Genomic DNA, 25,599 nt, shown 5'->3' with positions numbered 1-25,599 from the left:
AAGAATCACCACCTCTGAATTTACTCCTTAGTCCTAATTTTCTACTGTAATTAGAATACAGGGTAGGGCAAAAGTAGGTTTATACCTATTCATATGGCAACAATAGAGTAGCAGGAGTAAGATCATGGTCATAGTAAAAGGGGGAACCATTGAGGGTTTTGCCTAGAGCATCACTCTGGATGCTGGGTGGAGCAGGGTGTTGTTGGGCACATGAACAAGCCTAGAAGACCAGTCAGGAGCCTAACAGAATAGTGGAGGCAATGGGCACTGGAGGCTGGACCAGCCTGTAAGAAGAAGGCATGCTCAGCTCACTGGTACTGATGCTAAAGAAAGTTGCAAGAATCTTTAAAGGATTTTATATGAAGATTTTCATAGAAACTCTGCTTGCAAGAGAATACACATGAATTTGAATATTAAAAGTCCAGGAGAACCAAGATGGCGGCATAGGTTAACACCGGAGTTTGCTGCTTTGAACAACTACTTCAAAAGTAAAACTAAAAGACGGAAGGGACATCACCCAGAACCACAGGAACGCTGGCTGAGTGGAAGTCCTACAACTAGGAGGAAAGAGAAACGCATACGGACACTCAGAGGAGGCGCAGTGCTGAAGTCAAATTCTGAGGTGCAGAGTGCGCGGAGCGGGCTGGCGGCGGAGGGTGCGGCTGGCGTTTTCAATCGGGAGGGAGTCGCAGACTCTGAGCTCCAGATACAGGCGAGTCTTTAGGGACCCAGACTCAAACGGGAGAAGCGGGACTGTCTGGCTTCGGTCAGAGCGAATGCAGCTTTCTCTCCGAGCTTTGCAGCGGGTGCTGGGACTCAGAGAGGCAGAGCCCCTGGGGACAGGACTGAGAGCCGCCATAACTGCTCTCTCTGGCCCACCCTGTTGATCCTGTGCGACCCGCCCCGCCCAAGCCCTGCACAGAGGCATTTGCCGGATAGCCTCAGGCAAAGGGTAGATTAGCACCTCCCTAGAGGACAGAAGTTCTCTCACTGCTGACACAGCTGATTCTCATAGCCACTTGGCCTGGAGGTCAAACCCTCCCTGGGATTAGCTACAACAATCAAGGTTTAACTATAAGACTGCGAACAAAGACCACTAGGGGGTGTACCAAGGAAGCATAACAAAATGCAGAGACAAAGAAACAGGACAAAATTGTCAATGGAGGATATTGAGTTCAGAACCACACTTTTAAGGTCTCTCAAGAACTGTTTAGAAGCCGCCGATAAACTTAATGAGATCTACAAGAAAACTAATGAGACCCTCGATGTTATATTGGGGAACCAACTAGAAATTAAGCATACACGGACTGAAATAACGAATATTATACAGACTCCCGACAGCAGACCAGAGGAGCCCAAGAATCAAGTCAATGATTTGAAATGCGAGGAAGCAAAAAACACCCAACCGGAAAAGCAAAATGAAAAAAGAATCCAAAAATGCGAGGATAGTGTAAGGAGCCTCTGGGACAGCTTCAAGCGTACCAACATCAGAATTATAGGGGTGCCAGAAGATGAGAGAGAGCAAGATATTGAAAACCTATTTGAAGAAATAATGATAGAAAACTTCCCCCACCTGGTGAAAGAAATGGACTTACAGGTCCAAGAAGCGTGGAGAACCCCAAACAAAAGGAATCCAAAGAGGACCACACCAAGACACATCATAATTAAAATGCCAAGAGCAAAAGACAAAGAGAGAATCTTAAAAGCAGCAAGAGAAAGAAACCCAGTTACCTACAAGGGATTACCCATACGACTGTCAGCTGATTTCTCAACAGAAACTTTGCAGGCCAGAAGGGAATGGCAAGAAATATTCAAAGTGATGAATACCAAGAACCTACAACCAAGATTACTTTATCCAGCAAAGCTATCATTCAGAATTGAAGGTCAGATAAAGAGCTTCACAGATAAGGAAAAGCTAAAGGAGTTCATCACCACCAAACCAGGATTATATGAAATGCTGAAAGGTATCCTTTAAGAAGAGGAAAAGGAAGAAAAAGGTAAAGATACAAATTATGAACAATAAATATGCATCTATCAACAAGTGAATCTAAGAATCAAGTGAATAAATAATCTGATTAACAGAATGAACTGGTGATTATAATAGAATCAGGGACATAGAAAGGGAATGGACTGACTATTCTTGGGGGGGGGGGGGAAGGGGTGTGGGAGATTCAGGAAGAGACTGGACAAAAATCGTGCACCTATGGATGAGGACAGTGGGTGGGTAGTGAGGGCGGAGGGTGGGGCGGGAACTGGGAGGAGGGGAGTTATGGGGGGGGGGGGCAAAGAGGAACAAATGTAATAATCTGAACAATAAAGATTTAATTATATAAATAAATAAATAAATAAATAAATAAATAAATAAATAAATAGTCCAGTTAGGAAGTTAGGACATATATTTTAACATTTTCTGTTTTCCTTTTTAAACAAACTTCTCAAGTAGAATGAAAATCTATTTGTATTCATGACAGAGGCTACACAGGTGCACATGCTGGGATTGGGGGAAATGGCACAAGGATCTGGCCATACCATTTGAAGAACTGACAAAGAGTGATGGTGACTCTGAATCCATGGGGTGTTATAACAAAATATCTACTGTGCCAGACTGCAGAGCCCACAAACATTAAGAATATTTTTACCCTAGCCAGTTTTGCTCAGTGGATAGAGCAGTGGTTCTCAACCTTCCTAATGCCACGACCCTTTAATACAGTTCCTCATGTGGTGGTGACCCCCAACCATAAAATTATTTTTGTTGCTACTTCATAACTGTAATTTTGCTACTGTTTTGAGTTGTAATGTAAATATCTGATATGCAGGATGTATTTTCATTGTTACAAATTGAACATAATTAAAGCATGGTGATTAATCACAAAAACAATATGTAATTATATATGTGTTTTCTGATGGTCTTAGGCGACCCCTGTGAAAGGGTTGTTCGGCCCCCAAAGGAATCGCGACCCACAGGTTGAGAACCACTGGGATAGAGCATCAGCATGCGAACTGAAGGGTCCCGGGTTTGATTCCAGTCAAGGGCACATACATCGGTTGCAGGTTGCTCCCCTGCCCCAGCCCTGATCTAGGCTCTTGCAGGAGGGAACCAATTGATGTCTTTCCCAATCTCTTCCACTCTCTCTAAAAATCAATGGAAAAATAGCCTCGGGTGAGGATTTAAAAACAATTAAAAATCAAATTACTTTAATGTAAAAATTATATTTATAGATTTTTTAAAAACACAAATCAGCTTTATCATTTCTTTCTAATGTATGAATTCCAAGTGTGTTGAAATTACTTGGTGAAATCCCAAGTCATGCTTTTGTTAACCCCTTACAGTCAGGAAGCTCTATCCACTGTCATTATTTATAATTCCTGCCTTAGTTATTTCAAAGACTGGACTTTGCTAATTAGATCGTGGGAGCTCTGATTTCTGCTTCCTCTCTATCCAGGCTTCCGATAGTCTTGCTTTTTATTTGTACTGACCTTTGACATTTCAATTTTCTGCTTGCTCTTTAAACCTGAGCTAATAAGAGGATTTCGAATTCTTCATGAAAAAGAAGTGCTTGTAGAGAGCATGTAATTAGAATATCTGGTGACAGGGCCCCGGATTTTAGTGCCTCGAGGTTATGAGATCATTCCTCCAGGCCACATTTTCCTGCAGGATGCTTTGTGTTTCAGCAATTAACCTCCTGTTCGGGACATGGCCGGCTATTCATCTCCTAACATCGCGAGTTGATATTATTTCAAAGTCTGCCCTTTTCTTGCATTTTATCAGATGAGGTAAACCCTCAGGTCAAAGTGAAAGGCCCAGAGAGAAAGTGTCATGTGCTGCCGAAATGGTCCCAGTGCCTGTGATTAGAAATGTGTCATTGAAGGACTGTAAATTGCCTTTGCCCTACATAAAACCACCACACTTACATTTCATGATGTTATAGCCTTTTCCTCAGTAAATTACAGTCCTCATTGCATGCACACTCATGTGTGTGCACAAATATACATGCTTATGCACGCTTCCTGTGGAGTCACAGAACTCTGTGGAATGAGAATTAATATCTGAGAATTAATATCTAGAACAGAAAGGATGAAGTCTTTAGTGCCACAAAATTGTAACAGGGTGTTTCCATCCTTCCTTCATTCCATGTATACTTAACAAGGGCCTACTCTGTAATAGGCACTGTCATTTGTGTTGTGGTTACAAACATGGTAAAGCACGAGCTGTTCCTGCCTTCAAGGAACAGAGAACAGATGAGAAACATACTGAGGTGTTGGAACTGTCAGAAGTGTGTTACCTAAGTGGTTGTGCATAAAGGCTTAATGGTAACAGAGAAGGAACATCTAGATTGGCTTAAAGACTCAGGGAAGAGTTCCAAGAAGAGAAAACACTGGCCTGAGGTTTGATGAATCTCTGGGCAGAGCAGTGTGTAGGAGTGAAGGTGTGTATGCTGGGGTGACAATGGTAGGGAGAGGGAATTCCAAATATGTGGAAAGACAGAGCCCAGAGGAGCACGTTCTTAGCCCAACTATATTCCATGTGGTCCGACTCACAGGTGATAAGAACAGTGAAGGAAGATGAAAATGGCCATCTGGGTAGTTAATGAGCCAAACATATATGGCTTCTCCTCTAAGGCTATAATAAATTTTCAAAAGCCTTGGTACAGGTGCCAAAAAGGGCACTTCAAATGTGATCCTATGGACTGGATGAAGGTACCAGATTGGAGGAACAGACTAAGAGCAAGTAACAGAAGGTAGACTTAGTAGAGTATACTAAAGTTAAGGAACAGATCTCCAGCCTGAGTGGCTCCTGAGAGGAAGATATCCAACCTTGTTTCAACCTGCATTCTCACATCCATGTGTATTTCTATTATAATGCACATTACTTGTAATGCATGTGCTAGTTTTACAAGTCCATCTTCCATTTTAAAAAATGATAATCTTCTGTGTCAGTTATTTATTGATCGTAACAAATCATCCCCCAACATAGTACCTAAAAACAAAAAACATTTGCTCCCATGTGCAAATGTGTGCCCTGCTTTAGGCTGGGCTCAGCTGAGCTGGTCTGTGAGTGTATACTAGTATATATGTGAGTGTTTGCATATTTGCACATAAGATCTACCCTCTAAGCAAATTTCAGCAAGTATATAATAGTTTTGTTAACTATATTTACATTATATACAATAAATCGCCAGAACTTACTAATCTTGCACAAATGAAACTCTACACCCTTTGACCACCGTGTCCTCTACCTTTCCAGCCATGGCAACCACCATTTTACTGTCTGGCTCTGAGTTTGATTTCCTTAGATTCCACATATAAATGAGGTCATGTAGTATATATCTTTCTGGATCTGGCTTATTTCCCTTAGCTTAACATCCTCCAGGTTCATCCTGTTGTTACAAATGTCTTCTTTTTTTAGGCTGAATAATATTCCATTGTATGTATGCTTCAGTCATGTAGCCATTTGACGGGGATTTGAGGACTCAGGTAGCTTCACTTATATTGCTGGTAATTGAGGCCGGTTGTAATACCAGCCATATGTCTTCAAAAAACACCCACCACCTTCTTCACATGACAGTCTCTGATTCCACTCTTGTGAGAATGGAAGCTAAAGGCCCCTGAGGCCCTGACTCAGAACTCCAGCACTATGTTCGCTATCTTCTGTTGGTGAAAGCACCTTACAGGGCAGGGTTGAAGGGGTTGGGAAAGAGAACCCACCTTCTCTTGAGAGAAGCTGTATAAATTCTTTTCAATCTACCACAAGTCCTTAGGACAAAAATCACATGGTTTGGGTTGGGTACTTCCAATTCCTGATACACTATTTTTCTAAAAGCTATATTGAATGAAGGCATGTTTCTATGGCTCAGTGGGGTATATCTCCTTAACAAACAACTGAGGTTAAGAGTTTAAAAGAAAAACGAAACAACAACTTCTGCAATAAAATAAAATAAGATTTACTAAGATTGGCAACAAAAAGTGAATCTCTATGGAGGAATGAAGCCATACCTCAAAACCATGACTTTTCTCTTGATTTTTACCATCCCCCTGAGAGCTTAGCTTTTATTGTTTGCAATACCATCTACTTGCTGCCTTTAAAACTATGACCCAGGGGCCCTTCCTTGACACTCCACATTATCTTAGATGAAACAACTCTGAAACCTTAAACAAGACTTTACTATGGCAATAAAGGTCAAGAGTGACATAAATCTAAAGATGCCATGCTCCCACAGGTTTTAGACCCCATTCCACTATCTTATTGATCCTTCAACCTTGACTCCATAAGAGCCATCCTTGCTATTTCAACAGCTATCCTCCTCACCATCCAAACTCAGGAAAAGAGAGTCTTAAAACCCTTCTCCCATCTCCTTCAGAAGTTTGCTCTCCTGCCAGAGTAGCTGGCTCTCTTTCAGGTCCTGACTCAAGGATTGTCATTATTCCATGCCCTCAGCCTGTCGGCATTACTAGAATCATACCGGGAGAAAACTAATCACATCAGCCACGAGCCACGTAGCACCAGGAGTACACTGGGTACAGGGAGGGTGCTCTTTCACGCAGGACTTCATATTAGGACATGTGAAAGGTAAAATGACCCATCACCTTTTTCATTTTTCATTCACACAAAGAGAATTTTTCTGATGTGTCAGAGCAAGAAAGACAAGGTCCTTTAAGTTAATTAACATATATTCACTGAAGCTAGTGATTTCTTGACATCTGGATGTTCTATAATAGTACTTAATTTTGCAATCATAATTTTCACAGCATTAAGGTTACTTCAGGTTTCACTGGATCAAGGTTAGGGAAGATTCAAAGTGTTAGACAAATGATCAATTAGTCTCTAGATATCCCTAAGGCCATTTCATTAACAAAGAATAGCAATAGTAAATAAACGTGACTATACCATATAGTTCTTCAGATGCATTAATCTGAAATATATCCCACAATTTTCCCCTGAGTTTGTCAGTACTAACCATAGTGTCACATTTGTCTTCAGTTGTGAAATTTTTCATTGCATCCTCAAAGGTAGAGAGAATTTGCATAATATAAAAGCAAATGATGAATACAGGACATATAGCTGCATACAGAAATAGATTTTCCTTTCATCTCCTACAGGAACCAAGGATCTTCAAGTAGAAGCACTGGAATTTAAGGGAATTCTATATTTCAAAACGAATGCTCCAAGGGAAAAAAATAGAGGTACATTTAATTTTTTTTGGCTTTTATTTTTTCATTTTTGTAGAGTAGGAGGTAAATGAATAGAGCAATGCTTTCTATCAAATCATCTTCCCAAGCTTGTGTATCAGTGTCCAAAGTTTTATTAACAGAATAGGGAAGCTGCCCTGAACTGAACTCAACACATTGAAAGAATTTTTTTAGTGAGCAAATAAGATATGTAATAAATGAAAACTTTCATATAGAAAGCAACAAAGCATAACTGTGGTAATAGTGGTCAAATAGGTATTTACCTAGAATATTTCAAATGGTTGATTCTCTGTTAATAGAAATAACTGAATTAATGTTTTAATCAACTTTTCAAATTTTGCAGATTGAAGATGTGGGTCCCTCCATGTTAGACCTGCTTAGTTGGAGCTCAGTCATGTGGTTAGTCACAGCCAACTGCATATCTCTTTCACATAACAATACAGTTAGGTGCTGGCAGATCCTTCATCCAGATGAGGATAAAGACGATTACTTCAAGCTCTAATGTTCACGCTAGATATTAGGTTCAATAAATCTTTGTAAGAGGCCACCTCATAGTAAATGTTTCTTAGATAAATCGAGTATAAAAATCTAAGACATTTCTTTACATTGGATACAAGGTATTGCAGCAGGAAGAGTTAATGCCAGAAGGAACCTAAAACCCATAGATGCACAGATGCTGGCAATAAAAACTTCAGAGAATGGTAAGCTAACACGATCATGATGGATCTCAAAGACCCATCGTTACAGCATCTGTTCCCACGGGCCCAATTGCAAATGTTTGGGCTGCTGCTGAGGTCACCCTTCAGCATTAGTTCTGACTAAACACTGGGCAAAATAGTGAAACAGGGCTCCTCGTTTTCCATATACTCACTTCCTTCTTGTTGCCAATGCCTCTAGATTCCAGTCTAAGTGTCTCATTCCCTAGGAGGGCAGTCCACTTTCATGGCTCCTGGGTCACAGTCATGCCAAATAGACTGAACCCTCCCACATGGCCATAACCCCAATGTTTTCTCCTTTCCACCATCATCAAAATGTACATTTCACCTCAGGGGCCTGCTAGCTCATCGGATTAGGTGACTCAAACAAAGCATTCACATTTATTTAAGATCAGCTTTTCGTCGATGCCAGTTACCACATTCATGGTCACTAGGGATGTATCGGCTGAACCCAGTGAATGAGTGACGTGAGGCTTTTGAGGACTGGAGGATATCCCCGGAGAAGACAACGAGGGAAGCACATAGGACTCTCATTCCTATTAAACTCACACTGAAGTTGTGCCCACCTCGCCTGGATAGGTTTACGAAAAGTCCAGAACTGATAGGTCTTGCTGTAAGAGCTACACATGCTTGACATGAGTGGCATCCTCAGGCTGACAGGGTTTTATTGCTTGGCTTGTGTCTTCAACTTGAAATTTAGCAGAGAAGGAGCCATAAGCCCATAGGTTTCTTTAATGTCTTGATGGGTCTTACTGAGTTGTAGGCCAGGAGAAAGCAATTGAAATGTAAATTATAAGTAAAAATGGTAATACAAAGAAAAGGTTTATTTTCGATTTTGTAACAACCCAATGTGCAGTTATGAATTTTCAGGGGAAAGCAGATGCTTCCTATATTACCTGCTGCTCCTGGAGGGTGGACCAAGAGCAAATGATTGTTTTATCATCACCCTCCTAGGAATTCATCAGATGCTAGAAGACAACTGGGCAGGAAAATTGTGCACTTGGATTATTGTCACAAAATTAATAGGAGCAGCAAGTAAAGAGACTAACAAGAAATGACTTCAACATTACTCAGGACAGTAAAATTTAGCCTTCCATCACCTTCACCTGTTTTATTCCCTTTATTCCCATCAGGTATTTCAATTTCTTTTTTTAATCTTCACCCGAGGATATTGTCCCATTGATTTTTAGAGAGAGTAGAAGAGAGAGGGAGACAGAGAGAAATGTCGATGTGAGAGAAATACATTGATTGGTTGCCTCCTGTACACACCCTGACCAGGCCGGGGAGGCACCTGCAACCAAGGTACGTGCCCTTGACCAGAATCAAACCAGGGACCCTTGGGTCTGCAGGCCTACATTCTAACCACTGAGCAAAACTGGCTAGAGCAATTTCAAGTTTTTTAATATAAAAAGTACTTTTTCCTGACCCTGATCTTTTCATTTATCATATGAATGACATCTCTAGTAGGCATTTATTTTTTGCTATTAAAAAGTCAGTGAACTTTTATGTAAAGGCAAGTAACAAATCTTTTAGTTTCTATGGGGCTACACAGTCTTTGTCACAATTACTCAGGTCTGTCCTTTAGTGTTCAAGTGGCACAGACAACATGTACATGAGTGAGCATGGATGTGTTTCAATTAAAATTTTATTTACAAAAATAGGCAGCAAGCTGCATTTGGCCCTAAACCACCGTTTGCTGACCCCTCTCTTTTTTATATAATGTTTTGATGCATTTTTTTTCCACTCACTAGGTCCTGTATTATTCTGCATATGGGTACTGCTCAATATTTGTTGTATATTGGATGACTAAATGAAAGACTTTTAAAACATAAAGTTATGAATAACTGTTAATTTCTTCAAAGTCTTATTAGGAAAATAGTTTCATAACCACTTTTTCTTTTCCCTTATGAGTAAATACCAAAATGTCCTTCCTGAAACAATCCCTTAAAAATAACTGCATTTTCAGGAGAACACCACATAGAACAGTAAAAGCTTCCACTCATGAGCTACTCAAAAACTGATTTATACTACTAGCTCCTTAGAAAGGCCTTAAATATTTTGCTATGGTCTTTTTCATAGAAAATTATAAAACAAAGTCATATAAAGAAAGGAATTTTAAAAATATAAGAATATTGGGGAAAAAATTTCTAAATTTAAAAATAATACTAGTCATTTATCACAAATAATGAAATCTTGCTTAGTAATTAATGTAAAATGCTTTTTAATGGAATGATAATTTAGTGATTTTTATTCTTTTAGCCTAAGAGTAATATTTTTTATTCATGTTTGGCTCATATTTTTGCTTAATATATGGACATACAACTATATTCATGACATATTTCATGACATAGCAATTCTAATGATAAAGAAAGTTATCCACATCTTTGATACAGCGTACATGAGAGACTTAAGACTAAAATGTGTGTAGGGTTCAAGGAGACATGAGACCAGATCAAATTGGTGTGAAAAGGAAAAGAGTCCAATTTTTCAGGTAAGGCGTGTGGATTTTACATAATAATCTGGACTTGGACAATTTCTCAGATAATTTCTCATTTCTACCCCATTACATAAAGGTCCTGTCCATTTATGTGTTTATATTTCCTCATATGGTTTCCAGTAAGGAATACCGGTCTTACACTTGGCCATCCTGATACCCTCCAAGGACTACTTCACATATCTAGTCATGAAGTCTTATTACCTTTGGCTTCACCCACACCGCACAGAATTTCTCTTTATTCAGAGCTGAAAAACACTTTCTTCAATTCCTGAAAAAGTATTGATCACATTTGCAATGATTTTACCTATATTGGTATGTCAAGATTGTGAAGTGTCTGAGACGTTACCTAGGTAACAAGTTAGCCTATCAGTCTCATGGATGCTGAGAGAAGCCACAGCTGCCTGTGTCAGAGAAAAAGAACTTTATTACCCACAGCAATAGGAGGACTCAGAGTGACAGCATCTGTGAGATACTCCAACCCGAACTTCCTCAGGAAATGTGAAGAGAATTAGGTGGTCTGTGCCTGCCCACACAAAAGGCTGCATTATAGGAAATGACCTTGAGTTCAGCGACCTGAATCTTTCCCTATGCACAGTGAGCATACCTGATCTTTGTCTCAAAGAGAGTTGACCTTTCTTATACTGGACTCTGCTCCAGAGCGAGACGCTACCCCTACATTCCCAAAGGCCCACTATACACATAGTCAAGAACAAAAGCAGAGTTCCTACTCCCAAGACTTGCTAAAATGTAAGAGGAGCATGGAGGATTGTCCCCAACAGTGATTTCCCTACTTCCACTCTTCTCTCTACAGAGCAGTCATGGTCTCTGCTTCCCTAAGAAAGATGCTGAGATAAGGATTCTAGTGAAAATAGTTTGGGGAGGAGCTAGAAAGCATCAGTACAGGAGTAGGAAAGTGAGAAAAGGAAAGCAATGAAGAATAACTTATCAAACTCTGAGAATTCAGGGAGACCCTGTAGAATAATGTATCCTCTGAATAATTGAACTTCTGAATTATCCTCCTCAAGGAGAGCATGTTGAAGTATGTCTTCACCCACTAACTGTAGCTGTTGTGTAATAATATATCTGATGGCTCCAACGGTGTGGTAATATCTCTGGTGGCCCTACCTGTGGTGTTTAGAGAAAGAATAAGCTCAGATTATAAAAAACAAGAAAATAAAAAACTCTGGCCAAAGGAAATAGGGCCACTGCACTTGGAGCTCCCAAATGGTAAGAACCATAGTGATACAGGCAAGGCATGGTCAGTATTTGTTGCAAGGGCAGAAATTGTGCTATTCTTTTCAATTGAGTGTATTGTTGACACTCAACAATTTTTTTATTAAGTAGAAGAGAAACAATTTGAAATAGGTCTTGATAAAAGGATATGCATAGACATTAATGAAGGAAACAGATTTGATTTCTTTGACAAAATTTACTTTAACAAGTATGTCATACCTAATATCTTATGGAATTAGACATAACTGAAATATTTAACTCTGCTAATTCACTTCTGGCCACAGAGGGGAAAATGGTCCTACCATTCATGAGGTCATGTCAGTTTGATAAATACCACTGAAAACTGGCTCTTCTTTTAAGACTTAGTCATCTTTATTGTAAAATGAGGAAAAGCTCCAAGAGGCATGCTAAAGATAAGGCTTCATTCACTTGTAAGCAACTTTAACATCAAAGCCTTTTTTCCTTATCTAAATTCTTTTTGTAAAATGGCACAGGTGGAAATACATTTTTCTTAAAGAAATAAAACTTTTTAGTACAATTATGTATTTTAAATAAAAGAATTACATTCTAAATTTGTGTTTTTCCATAGATTAGGCTCTGAAACTTTCATTGGGATTGAAACTGTTAGCATAGGCAGCTAGTTAGTTATTGATAAAGAAAGGGAACAAATGGAGCCAGCCATCTAACAAAGCTGGATTAGATAGGAAGTTATAACTTCCAGACACTTGCCCTGTCAAGTGGATTAACATCCCTGTTTGTCCCAGAGGACTGGAAGAGCTGGCTTTCCAATCCTCCCAGAGGACAATCACTCCATTCCCCCACATTACAGAGGAGGAAAAACCAGTAAAAGAGAAATTCCTCTGCTGGGTGCATGTGCAGTAGAAGCCAGATGAAGAGGCAAAACTTTGGGGCATGCACAGAAGGAGCAAAATGGATACTATAAAGGGGAGTAGTCTAGTCTGTGTAAATGGGGGGAACAGGATAGGATTGGATAAGGGCATGAAACCTCAGAAGGTCCAGGAAAGGGATTGGATAGGGGGAGGGCCCAGCAAAAGCCCCAGCAGAGTCAGGAAAGAGATTGATTAGTTTGAAAGAAAGCCTGCTTTTTCCCAAGCCTGAAAGATAATAATCAAAGCTTAACAAAGGCCCAGGGTTCTTCCACTTGTTCATTCATTCACTTGTTCACCTGTTCATTTGAACACATTTTTTTCTGGTAGCAGCAGCAAGGGCCCAAGTGCAGGCCTGGGTATGGCAGCACAGCTACCCACTGGAGTGCAGCTGGAAACAGAGGCTGAGCAGGACTACTGAAGCTTTGGCATGGACTGAACTGATTACGGAAGCTTCAGGTGCCCTGCCCATGCCGGGCTAATGGCACAGCATCTGTGGGCCCTGGCCCTTCTTCTGGGCCTGGTGAGGGCCAGGGTGGATCTTAAGACCAGAAGCTAGACTTCTTCGACAGAGACATGGAGCTGAGCCACCTGGTCGACACAAGAGCCAAAGGCATGTTTATAGATGTGTCAACTGAACTATTAAATATTCATTGTTACACCCTTCTTCACATAATACAATTACATATCAATAAACAACCAGTGCTTCTGACCAGTATTAAGTACTAGTGATAGAAAATCTAATGTCAATGCATATATTATATCAACAATAATGTCTTTAACTTTAAAATTCATAATTAAAATCCAAAAATATTTTAAAGATGAAAAAGACAAAAAAGAATAAGCTATCAAATGATCAAAATTGTTTGTTTTCAAAGGAAAATAAATAAGAAGCAGCATGTGGTAAAAGACATCTTTGTGCACCTCCTTCCATAGATATAGGGAACTTTAAAATTTCCCACCACAGCTGTGGAATCTAGTGCCTTCATCTAATGGGTAAAACAAACACCAAATGTAAAAACAAGCCTTAAAGTATTCAAGGAATCATGATACAAAAGAAAGAAGACAATATTTCTAAAACCTCATTATTATCTCTGTATTTTTTATAGACAATGACCACATCAATGAGATCTAAGTACTCACCAATAAAATGTAAATACTATATTACTAACTAAACAAGAAACTGTTCACCTGCTTTCCAGTTCCTTTGGGGTGGAAAACCAACTTCAACCATGCCCTAAAGATGGCCGAACAAGAATAAATTGGCTTCTTGAGTAAATTCATGAGGCAGAAACACCTGTTTCTGTCTATCTGAGCCACACATTTCTAGCCTGTACCTTATTTGTTTTCTTTATTTTTTAATTTATTTTTAAATTTTTTATTGTGAAAGTATTATGTGTCCCCCTTTTCACCTTATTTTAGCCATCATGTGTCTTTGCTATGTTACACCAACAAAAACTTTACCCTTCCTTATTCACCAAGTATCCTGAGTTCTGAACTTTCATCACTTATTTTTCTTTCATTGGCTGTTGTTCAATTTCCTATTATTATTGTCATAGTTAACATTGGTGCTTTTAAAATCTAATCTTAATGTCTTTGGTCCAAAGCCTCTTCTAGGTGTCCATGTATTGTTGGAAATGAAAAAATACAAGAGCATTTTAACTTCTTAAAATACTTTAGCTGCTTCTTCCTTTCACATTTCACAAAAGAACACATCACACTTGATGTATGTTCTTTGTGTATGAATTTATGGCACATTTTTCAAGGCATTCACTGTCAATTCAGCTGCATGTCTATTGTGGACTCTTTTATAATGTCCATTTTCCTCAGTCTGATACTTCAGTGGATCCTAACACATACTGTTCACTGGGGAAGTCTAAACGCTCAAGAAATACAAGGTCATCAATCAAGCAGCAAACACTTACTGAGCATCTACTAGAGGCAAGTTTTCTGCTGGATAAAAATGATTGAGAGAAGGGTAAAACATGGTCCCTGGTATCAAGGAGCCTGTGATCTTGTTAGGAAGACAGAAACATACACCATGTGAACCAAATTGCTAGGACATACTTGATAAATGCACTACATTCCAACAAAAGGTGAGAGGAAAATATTTCAGGTAAAATTGATGCAAAACTTTAAAGCTGCCTAAATATGCTTTCAGCATTCTTGATACATATCAGTATTCTTCCTCATTCAGTTTATGACCCTATTCCAGATACGTGCACCTAATTCCTCAAATCTACCCTCAAGTCATGGATTGCCCACCAGAAGGGTTAAAGACAGCAAAGCCTTTTGCCTTGGGCTTTCTATATTTTCCTTCCATAGTTCTTTTCTCTGCCCTATATATATTTTAGATAAAATAATATCATGATCTAAAGTTTATTAAACAAACTTATATGTGCTCTCATAGCTAAGGTAAAAGGTGTCCAGGAAGTCTAGGAGTGTGACAAAGAGGAGAAATGATAGCTTAGATGGTGTGGACAACTTAGCCTTGCTCCCAAATCCATCTAAGGTACTCTCTTCATTACAAGGGTAGCAAATACATTTTTAAGATATCATTTACCTATATGACACTTGACTAGAGTTGGCCAATAAGAAGCAATTGTATGAGAATGAAAAGCAGAAAGATTATCCATTCTTTTAAAAATATTTTTATATTAATTTCAGAGAAGAAGAGAGAGGGAGAGATAGAAACATCAATGATGAGTATCATTGATCGGCTGCCTCCTGCATGCCCCATGTTGGGGATCGAGCCCACAACCAGGGCATATGCCCTGACCAGGAATTAAACTGTGACCTCCTGGGTCATAGGTCGATGCTCAATCACTGAGCCATGCCGGCTGGACAATGAGCCATTATTCTTCAGAGGGAGTTGCAGCCAGATGTGTGGACAGACATAAGATGTCCCCATGGATTCCCAGGGAGCTCTTGAGAAACTTGCTTTGTGGTTGCAGACTGAGATTGTTAGTGGTAATTTTCCTGACATTCTTTATAGCTGCCACCATGTCTCAGGAAGCACTAAGGGCCACCTGCTTCAGAGCTTGTGGCTAAGGCATGTGCCCTTCAATGTCAGCTCTCTTAACCTTTCCTCTTCCAGTTCTTCCTACATTTATGTAAGCCCCGATTCCTTTACTAAGCCCTTCATCCCTGGAGCACATTAAGTGTCATGTGTTTACCTGGATGAAGCCTGAAAGTCCCAGGTGGGTAGTGCTGGCCCTTTCAGGCATCCTTTTACTACAAAAATTACTCTGCAATGCATGGGGAGGGTGGGAAAGGTACATATAATTCTAAATTTTATAACTCACTTAAAGAGAGTGAAATAGGAAGGTGCACCTGTACCAGGAGTAAACATAAGCAGGGGCTTAACAGAGCCAGGAGGGATGCCTGAGAGAAGGCAAAGCAGAGAGGAGCTTACCTGGGATGTTACAGACATAAACAGAACCAAGAAAAGTGTGTATGTGTGGGCGGGGGGTGATTGGGGGGGTATGGGGGGGGAATCAAGGACAAAATGGGAGTTGAGAAAATCAGATTGCTTTTCAAAAATCAGAGTGAAAGTAGTTTCAGTTTGAAACAGCTCCAACCATCTTGATAGGATCTGAAAATCGTCATATATGAGGAACTGCAGTATCTTTTTCTCCCATCCTAAAGAGTCTTGACTCCTGTGTAGTTCATCAATGTCTGGATGTCAACATCTCTATTTTGTGTTTTAAGTCCTCTTCTTTTATTCTTACTTCCATGCATTCTAATAAATTATATATATATACACCAGGTGCCACCACGACCAGATGGACGACCAAACAGCAGGCTAGGGAGCTGAGGGAGTAGGAGCTGTGGGTCCCCAGCTGCCCACGGTGCAGAAGGCGGGCGGAGGAGCGGGGCAGGGGCTGTTAGCATTGAGCTTCTCAGGGTGGCTGAGGCAGAGGAGCTTCACCGGGCTGGGGTGGTGGATGCGAGGCAGAGGAGTGGGGCTGGGGCTGTGAGTATGGAGCTTTGCAGAGCATTGGAGGAGCATTGCGGCAGTGGCTGAGGCCGAGGAGCTTCGCGGGGTGGGGGTGGCGAGTGTGGAGCATCACAGGATGTTGGAGGCGGGGCAGGGGCTATAAGCGTGGAGCTTCGTGGGGCTGCTGAGGCAGAAGAGCATCGCAAGGCATGAGCAGCAGTGAGGCCGAGCAGCCTCGCAGAGAGGGGGCTGTTAGCGTGGAGGTTCACGGGGAAGGGGCCACGGAGGTGGAGGAGTGACGCTGGGTGGTGGACATGGCCCTGATTGGAGCTAGGGCTAGGGATCCTAACTGCGCATGATTTAATTGCCTGCTGGGCCTCTAAGTAATTTTATAAAACATCAATACCTAAGTTGTACTGATGTCTGCTTTCTCTAAGCATGGCAGAGAATTGGACTTTAGAACAGCTTCAGTGAAGGTGAGAAGAGCCCACCTTAGTCATTTCATCTGATGAAACACAGGTAACGAAGGTCTCCCAGACCTGTCTGAACTGTACTGTCCTCCCCAAAGCCTAGACGGTTAAAATACATGTGGTATGTACATATTTTGGCAAATGTTTCAAATTTGTTTTGAATAATATAAAAATCCTATTCAAAACAAATACGAAGACGAACAGGTATGTAGTACAAAGGGTAAAATTTGAGAAATATTTATGATGTTTGCATGATGTAATATTCAGTTTGGTATCCTACCTAATAAAGAAGGAATATGCAAATTGACTATAAATTCGCAACAAAGATTGCAGCGCCCATAGCCAATAAGGAGGGAATATGCAAATTAATGCGACAAAGATGGTGGCAGAGGAGCTGGGATGCTTGCGTCATCACCATGGTGACAAGGCAGGCATTCTGCGCTGCCCCACCACTCCAGACCTCTGGGCAGCACACAAAGGCAGAAGGTGACTCCAGGCCAGAGTGAAGGTGGAAAGGCAGCTCCAGGCTGGAGTGAAGGCGGTGCTGGCAGCCAGGGAAAGGAAGGCCCATTCTTGCATGAATCTTCATGCGTTGGGCCTCTAGTACTCAATAAAGGAAAAGAGAGATCTTGGACCAAGTTAACATGGTATAGAAAGCAAGCAGGGTAGCAGGAACACACTACCCAAATCCCAGGTCACCCAATGTTCATATGTAGAGGAGCTCTGCTCTTTGTGCCACATCAGCCTTCTCTGTGATGGTGTGGTTATGAAATCCAGAGTTGACATTTGCTCAAGGGGGATTAATGGATAGAAAGGTATAAGATCCAAGACATGGTTGCTCTATTGGAGAGTGCAGGTCACAGCTGTAACTTGAAGAGGAGCTGTGGATTTTACATGAGCTTCTTGGTCAAAATACAGTTGGAGTCAGGAGAGGATCATAACGGTTGTTACCAATAGGTGATCTTATTAATACTGAAAGCTTCATGTGCATCCTGTATATTTTTATATCTTGAATATTAGCTCCCTATGGGCCATCCGTATTCAGCATATAGACTCATTTCTTATCTAACAGGTATCATAGATAACTAATTTGCTTATCAACTTAGCTCATCTTATAAATTATGTTTATATCATAGATGCTAGTTACATATTCAGTATATATCTGACACAGCCTATGTGTTTCAGCTATGATTATAATTGATTCATCATCCATGATTAACATAATGAGATTTTAGTAGTTTCATTCATACCATGTATTTTCTCATTTATAGTATAATTTTGGAATCTTAATTAAGGCAACAACTGTTCTCAAAACTGCCTGGTACTGGCACAAGAATAGGCATATAGATAAATGGAATAGAATAGAGAGCCCAGAAATCGGCCTGAACCAATATGCTCAATTAATATTTGACAAAGGAGGCAAGAACATACAATGGAGCCAAGATAGTCTCTTCAACAAATGGTGTTGGGAAAATTGGACAGATATATGCAAGAAAATGAAACTAGACCACCAACTTACACCATACACAAAAATAAACTCAAAATGGATAAAGGACTTAAATGTACGACAGGAAACCATAAAAATTCTAGAAGAATCCAAAGGCAACAAAATCTCAGACATATGCCGAAGCAATTTCTTCACTGATACAGCTCCTAGGGCACTTGAAACTAAAGAAAAAATGAACAAATGGGACTACATCAAAATAAAAAGCTTCTGCACAGCAAAAGAAACCATCAACAAAACAATGAGAAAATCCACTGTGTGGGAAAACATATTTGCCAATGTCATATCTGATAAGGGCCTAATCTCCAAAATTTATAGGGAACTCATACAACTTAACAAAAGGAAGATAAACAATCCAATCAAAAAATGGGCAAAGGACCTAAATAGACACCTTTCAAAAGAGGACATTCAGAAAGCCAAGAGACATATGAAAACATGCTCAAAGTCACTAATCATCCGAGAGATGCAAATCAAAACAACAATGAGGTACCATCTCACACCTGTCAGACTGGCTATCATCAACAAATCAACAAACGACAAGTGCTGGAGAGGATGTGGAGAAAAAGGAACACTTGTGCACTGCTGGTGGGAATGCAGACTGGTGCAGCCACTATGGAAGACACTATGGAGTTTCCTTAAAAAACTGAAAATGGAACTCCCATTTGACCCAGTGATCCCACTTCTAGGAATATATCCCAAGAAACCAGAAACACCAATCAGAAAGGATATATGCACCCCTATGTTCATAGCAGCACAATTCACCATAGCTAAGATCTGGAAACAGCCTAAGTGCCCATCAGTAGATGAATGGATTAGAAAACTATGGTACATTTACACGATGGAATACTATGCTGCTGTAAAAAGGAAGGAACTCTTACCATTTGCAACGTCATGGATAGAACTGGAGAGCATTATGCTAAGTGAAATAAGCCAGTCAATAAAGGAAAAATACCACATGATCTCACTCATTCATGGACAATAGAGACCATTATAATCTTTTGAACAATAATAGATACAGAGGCAGAGCTGCCTCAAACAGATTGTCAAACTGCAGCAGGAAGGCCGGGGAGGGTTGGGGGGCAGGAGGTAGGGGGGTAAGAGATCCACTAAAGGACTTGTATGCATGCATATAAGCATAACCAATGGACATAAGACACTGGGGAATAGGGGAGGCTAGGGGATTGTCTAGGGCGGGGGGATAAAATGGACACATATTGTAATACCCTTTGTAATACTTTAAGCAATAAAAAAATTTTAAAAAAATAAAATAAGGCAACAAAAACACATTACAACTGAATACTAGTGAAATTTTCAGACATATGACAAGCCACTGAAAGAGATATTTTGATTAAAAAATGAAAACTTTAATTTTCCATGAAATCGCATTTCATAGACAATGGCTTACTATATGAAGACTTAAGTACTAGTAGTCAAATCTTTTTTTAATATGTTTTTATCAATTTCTTTTTAAAGAGAGAAAAGAGGAAGGGGGAGAAATAGAAATATTGATGAGAAACACTGAGCAGCTGCTTCCTGCACAACCCCTACCGGGGATCAAGCCTTCAACCTGGGCATGTGCCTTGACCATGGTACAAGACTCAATCCACTGAGCTACACCTGCCAGATCCAAACATTCTGATACAATGTCTCTCAAAGATATTGCTTAGATACACAATGTCAAAAATACCCATAGACGCTAGTAGCTTTGCAATTAAAAGTATATTGTCAGGTAGTTACTCCATAAAACTTCTAAAAAATATAAATGAGTAAAACTGGAGAATGTTTATTTATTTACTAGAATGGTAATTCAACAAATCATTTCTGTTGCTATGAGAATAAGTTTCTTAATTCAGAAATGTTGAAATAATAAGGATGTTTCTAGAAATTCTTATTCTAAATAAAAATAATCACCCATTGCAGTTGTGTGTAAAAGTCTACTTAGTGACATGAGTTTGCTTTGCAAAGAACTTATTTTCTTGTGAAATAAAAACACATCTTGAAATCTTACAATTTTAAGAATGTATTAATTTCTTTGGTATTAAAAATGCTGAAATAGTAATAGTCTAAAGTAATTTTTTAGAATCAAAGGATGTTGCCTCAGTAGAGGAAGAAATGTACAAATGTAGTAAGAATAATATAAACTGTTCATGGTGTTCACATTGATACCATTTACTGTGTCAGGTTTTTTTGCTAGTTAATATTTCTAGATATCAATTTAAAATACAGAGTATCCTAACATACTCAAAATATATTTAGTGGAATTAGCAAGTAATTATTTTTAATATTATTTTGTTGATTACAATTTAAGAATTTTTGCCTATGTTTTTTCAAAAGCATTTCATTAAAGTGAAAGAAATAGAAGGCCATGCAACTAAAACTATTAGGAGAAAGCAATAAGGAAAAAGCTTCTTTTAAAAAAAAATGGGTTATGCTTTATTAAAGTAATAAGTTCACACAACCTAAATAAAGCATGACAAACCAATTTTGTGACCATTTGTAAAATTACAAAATTACTTAAGAGGTGTATCTCTACTTGTGATTTAGTGATCTCATAGGTGGGCTTTGTTTTTCAAAATAGAGGCTAATTGTTTAACAACAATGAATGTACAATTATTTTATGCACTTTGGGATGAGTTGTCTATACTTTTTCACATATTCCTGATCACTTTTTTGTTCCAACCACATCAACTTATGCTCATCACTTCTATCTATGACTTCTATTAAATACATCAGGATTTTAATGAGCTGATATCATATTTTCCATAGAATATTTGGAAAAATAGTTAATATTCATATTTTTCTTATGATTTCCATTAATGCAATAAAAGATGCTCTTCATTGTGACATGCAACAAAGCTCTAAGTCAACCACAAACAATATCTCCATTTAGATTTCTTCATACATTGTGAATTAGAATGTCCTCAATCTTTAATGGAAATGCAGATATGAGTGAAACCCACCTTAGAGACAAGACTCACAGGTCTTTAAGGCAGCAAGAATCAACCTCATGATTTCACATACAGTAGGAAGAAAAATACAGTAACATAATATGAGAATGGAATCATATTAATATTTCCTTCTCAAAATATCTCAAATACTATCAATATAAAGTAGGATACATTCTAAGTATTTATACATATCTAAACATACATCCCCTTGATATTGTAAAACACACTAACAAGTCATTATCTAGTTTTTTAAACTTTGGATAATTCTCTATAGTAAGTATTCTGATTTAAAGTAATACCTGAAAACTATTATTAATGTTCAACTGTGAATTCTCTATTTAAAAATTCATTTTCAATTACATACTTCGCTAAGTTTTTTACATCTTTAATGTTACTTTCAGACATAAGTTAATTGAGCTTTTGTGAAGTATATATTTTGGACAAAAGTCTTTCATTCTTTACTATGAACATATAATTCTGCCCCCATGTGCATTCCCTGATAGACAATGAGAGTGTATGTCCAGCTATATGGTTTTCTACAGTCTTTCTTTTTAAGGTTTATCTCTACTATGAATACTCACACTGTGAATGCTGAAAGAAGGGTTTTCCACATTCTTTACATTTGTATTTTTTTCTGTTTAGAATGTATTCTGATTTTGAGTAAGGTTTGCATACTTGGTAGAGCTTTGCAACATTTTTTATATTTGTTAGGCTTCTCTCTAATATGAACTATCAGATGCTGAGTAAGGTAAAATAAGGATTAAAGACTTAGAAACATTTTTTTTACTTAAAGCTACTCTTCCGTATAAATTCTCAAATGTTGAGTGAGGCTTGAATAATGGTTAAAGGTTTGCCCAAATTCTTCACAATTTAACTATTTCTTTCCAGCATGAATTCTCCAATATTGATTAAGTTTTGAGCACAGCTTAAAGTCTCTGCAACATTCTCTACATTTGTACCATTTCTCTCAAGTATAAATTCTCTCATGTTGGCTAAGACACCATTGCTAATTAAAGGCTTGGCACATACACTACATTTATAAGGTTCATCTCCAGAATGAATGCTTCTTTCATGTACAGTAAGACGAATGGTGTTCAAAGGATTTATGACATTGTCCACACTCATAAGGCTTAACTACAGTGTGGATTCTGTGATGTTAAGTTCTGAGTGCTCATAAAAGGCTTTGCTACACCCTCCCCAGTATGAATTATTCTCTCATGAACAGTAAGACATGAATGCCATTTAAATACTTTGCCACATGCTCTACACATATAAGGCTTCTCTCCACTATGATTTGTCTCATGTTTCATAATACACCAATAATAAAAGTTTTACCACATTCTTCACAATTGTAAGGCTTCTCTAATGATTGAGTTAATTGGTGCTTAGGAAGGCAAGAATGCCAAGAAAATAGTTTTCCAAAATTTTTACATCTGTAAGATTTCTCTCCACTATAAATAATCTGATGACAAGTAAGCTTTAAGGAGTGATGACGGACTTTTCCACATTCTCTACATTTGTAACATTTGCCTCTGGTGTGAATTTTCTGATATTCAGTAATTTCTGAGTGGCAAAAAAGGCTTTGCCATATTTTCCACATTTATAAGGTTTCTCTTGAAAATGAATTATCTGATGACTAGTACAATTACAGAGCCAGTAAAAGGTTTTACCACACTTTTTACATCTGTCAAGTATCTCTCTAGTATGAATTTTCTCATTTACAGTAAGACATGAATGATGTTTGGAGAATTTGCTTTATCTTTTACATTCCTAAGGTTTCTCTCTAGTATGGATTCCTTGATGTTAAGTTTTGAGTGCTGATACAAAACTTTACATCTCTAATACTTATCTCCAGTATGAATCTTCTGAATTCCAATAAAGTTTTAACACTGGTTAAAGGCTTTGTGACATTTTGTACATTCATAATGCTCCTCTCTAGTATAAATCCTCTGATGTTTAGTAAGGGCTGAGGACTGGCTAAAGGTTTTACCACATCCTCTACATTTATAAGGCTTCTCTCCAGTATGAATTCTATGATGTTTAGTAAGGCCTGAGGAATGGCAAAAGGCTTTGACACATTCTGTACATTTATAAGGTGTCTCTCCAGTATGAATTCTATAATGTTTAGTCAAGTTTGAGGGATGGCTAAAGGCTTTCCCACATTCTGTACATTTATAAGGCTACTATTCAGTATGAATTCTCTGATGTTCAGTAAGGTTTGAGGAAATGCTAAAGGCTTTCCCACATTCTGAACATTTATAAAGCTCCCCTCCAGTATGAATTCTCTGATGCCTAGTAAGGACTGAGGCATCACTAAAGGCTTTGCCACATTTTGTACATTTATAAGGCTTCTCTCCAGTATGAATTCTATGATGTTTAGTAAGGTCTGAAGATTGGCAAAAGGCTTTGCCACATTCTGCACATTTATAAGGCTTCTCTCCAGTATGAATTCTATGATGTTTAGTAAGGTCTGAAGATTGGCAAAAGGCTTTGCCACATTCTGCACATTTATAAGGTTTCTCTCCAGTATGAATTCTATGATGTTTAGTAAGGTCTGAGGAATGGCAAAAGGCTTTGCCACATTCTGTACATTTATAAGGTTTCTCTCCAGTATGAATTCTATGATGTTTAGTAAGGTCTGAGGAATGGCAAACAGTTTTGCCACATTCTGCACATTTATAAGGCTTCTCTCCAGTATGAATTCTATAATGTTTAGTCAAGTTTGAGGGATGGCTAAATGCTTTCCTACATTCTGTACATTTATAAGGCTTCTCTCCAGTATGAATTCTATGATGATTAGTAAGATTTGAGGACGGGCTAAAGGCTTTGCCACATTCCCTACATTTGTAAAACTTCTCCCCAGTATGAATTACCTGATGTATCCTGATATTTGAAGGCCAATTAAATGACTTACCACATTCTTTACATTTGTAAGGTTTTCCTCCAGTGCATATTTCCTTATGTTTATTTCGATTGAACATATGACTGAAGACTCTCCCAAGTAGATTATGCTTGCAACCTTTCTCTGCAGTGTACATATTCTCTTGTTCAATATGATTTGAAGATCGCTTAAATGACCTGACACATTTACTTTGTTTGTTTGTCTCCTCCTCAATTTGAATAACTTGATTTTTACTGTGATTTGACATTTGGTCAAATACTTTTCCATCTTCATAATGGTTTACTGGAATCTGAGTTCTCTGATGTTTATAAGGATTTGAATCTTGGTTTAAGTTTTTCCAATGTTCATTGCATTGATAACTTCTGTTTCCATTATATGCACTTAGTATTATTTTAGAGCACAAATCTTCTATTCCTGGCTTTTGCAATAAGGCCTGGTTGTCTTCAGATGGCATAGCTGGGTGGGTGAATACTGTCATTTTTCCCTTCACATCCCAATTTTTCATCATTTGTTCAAAAAAGGTATCCAGATCTGTCTCAGAGACAGCAAGACCCACGGATACCAGGTTTTCATAATTATCCAACATCACATCTACATACAATTTTTGCTGAGATGGATCCAGGTATTCCCTCTCCCCCTGAGAAAAATCTACAGCCACATCTCTGAAGATTAATGGTCCCTGAGAATTAGCCATGTCCTCCTGTTCCTGGTCCTGCTCTTCGTTGTTTTCTCAGGTGACCTGATATTAAGGAGTTAGTCTGCATCATAGGAATGTACCTCAAAAGTATCAGCACAGTTCTTTTGTTTGTTTACACCACACTCAGTCAGAAGGACCCTGAAATGCTGAAAGTGTTGTCCTTTGTCACAGAAGAGTCAGGAACAATGAGTTCCTGGCAGTGCAGTGATGGAGATTTTAATGCTAGCAGTGACCCTAAGGCTTCCCTGTGGAGCAATGTGGTCTGCGATGCTCAGAATTAAACCAGAAAGACTCAAACCAGGGAGGCCAGCATGACCTTCAAAGCTCCATAGCCACTTCCATGTCTCAGAAAAGTCTTGGCAAGGATTTTTTTATATTTGACACCAAGAGCACAGACGACTAAGCACAAGTAGACAGGTGGAACTACATTAAACTAAAAAGCTTCTTCACAGCAAAGGAAGTAACCAATAAAATGAAGCAACCTATGGAATAGGAGAGGAATATTTGTAAATCTTATATCTGATAAGGGGTTAATATCCAAAATATATAAGGAACATAAACAAATCAATAACAAAAACCAAAATCAAGTAGTCCCATTAAAAAATAGATAAAGGACA

General features: G+C 38.7%; 1 non-coding gene and 1 pseudogene across 1 annotated transcript; both read right to left on the bottom strand.

The window, feature by feature from the left end:
- Window positions 1-7,217: 7,217 nt before the first annotated feature.
- On the bottom strand, window positions 7,218-7,350 carry LOC132240365 (small nucleolar RNA SNORA36 family). The gene has a single exon (XR_009454287.1). It is a non-coding gene; the product is annotated as a small nucleolar RNA SNORA36 family (small nucleolar RNA).
- A 15,816-nt stretch (window positions 7,351-23,166) lies between these two features.
- Window positions 23,167-24,979, bottom strand: LOC132240205 (zinc finger protein 883-like; annotated as a pseudogene).
- Between the last annotated feature and the right edge of the window lie 620 nt (window positions 24,980-25,599).

The sequence above is a fragment of the Myotis daubentonii genome, chromosome 8 (assembly GCF_963259705.1).
Source record: "Myotis daubentonii chromosome 8, mMyoDau2.1, whole genome shotgun sequence".
Taxonomy (NCBI): domain Eukaryota; kingdom Metazoa; phylum Chordata; class Mammalia; order Chiroptera; family Vespertilionidae; genus Myotis; species Myotis daubentonii.
Note: the sequence above shows the minus strand (reverse complement) of the source record. Positions and strands in the feature narration are given on the sequence as shown.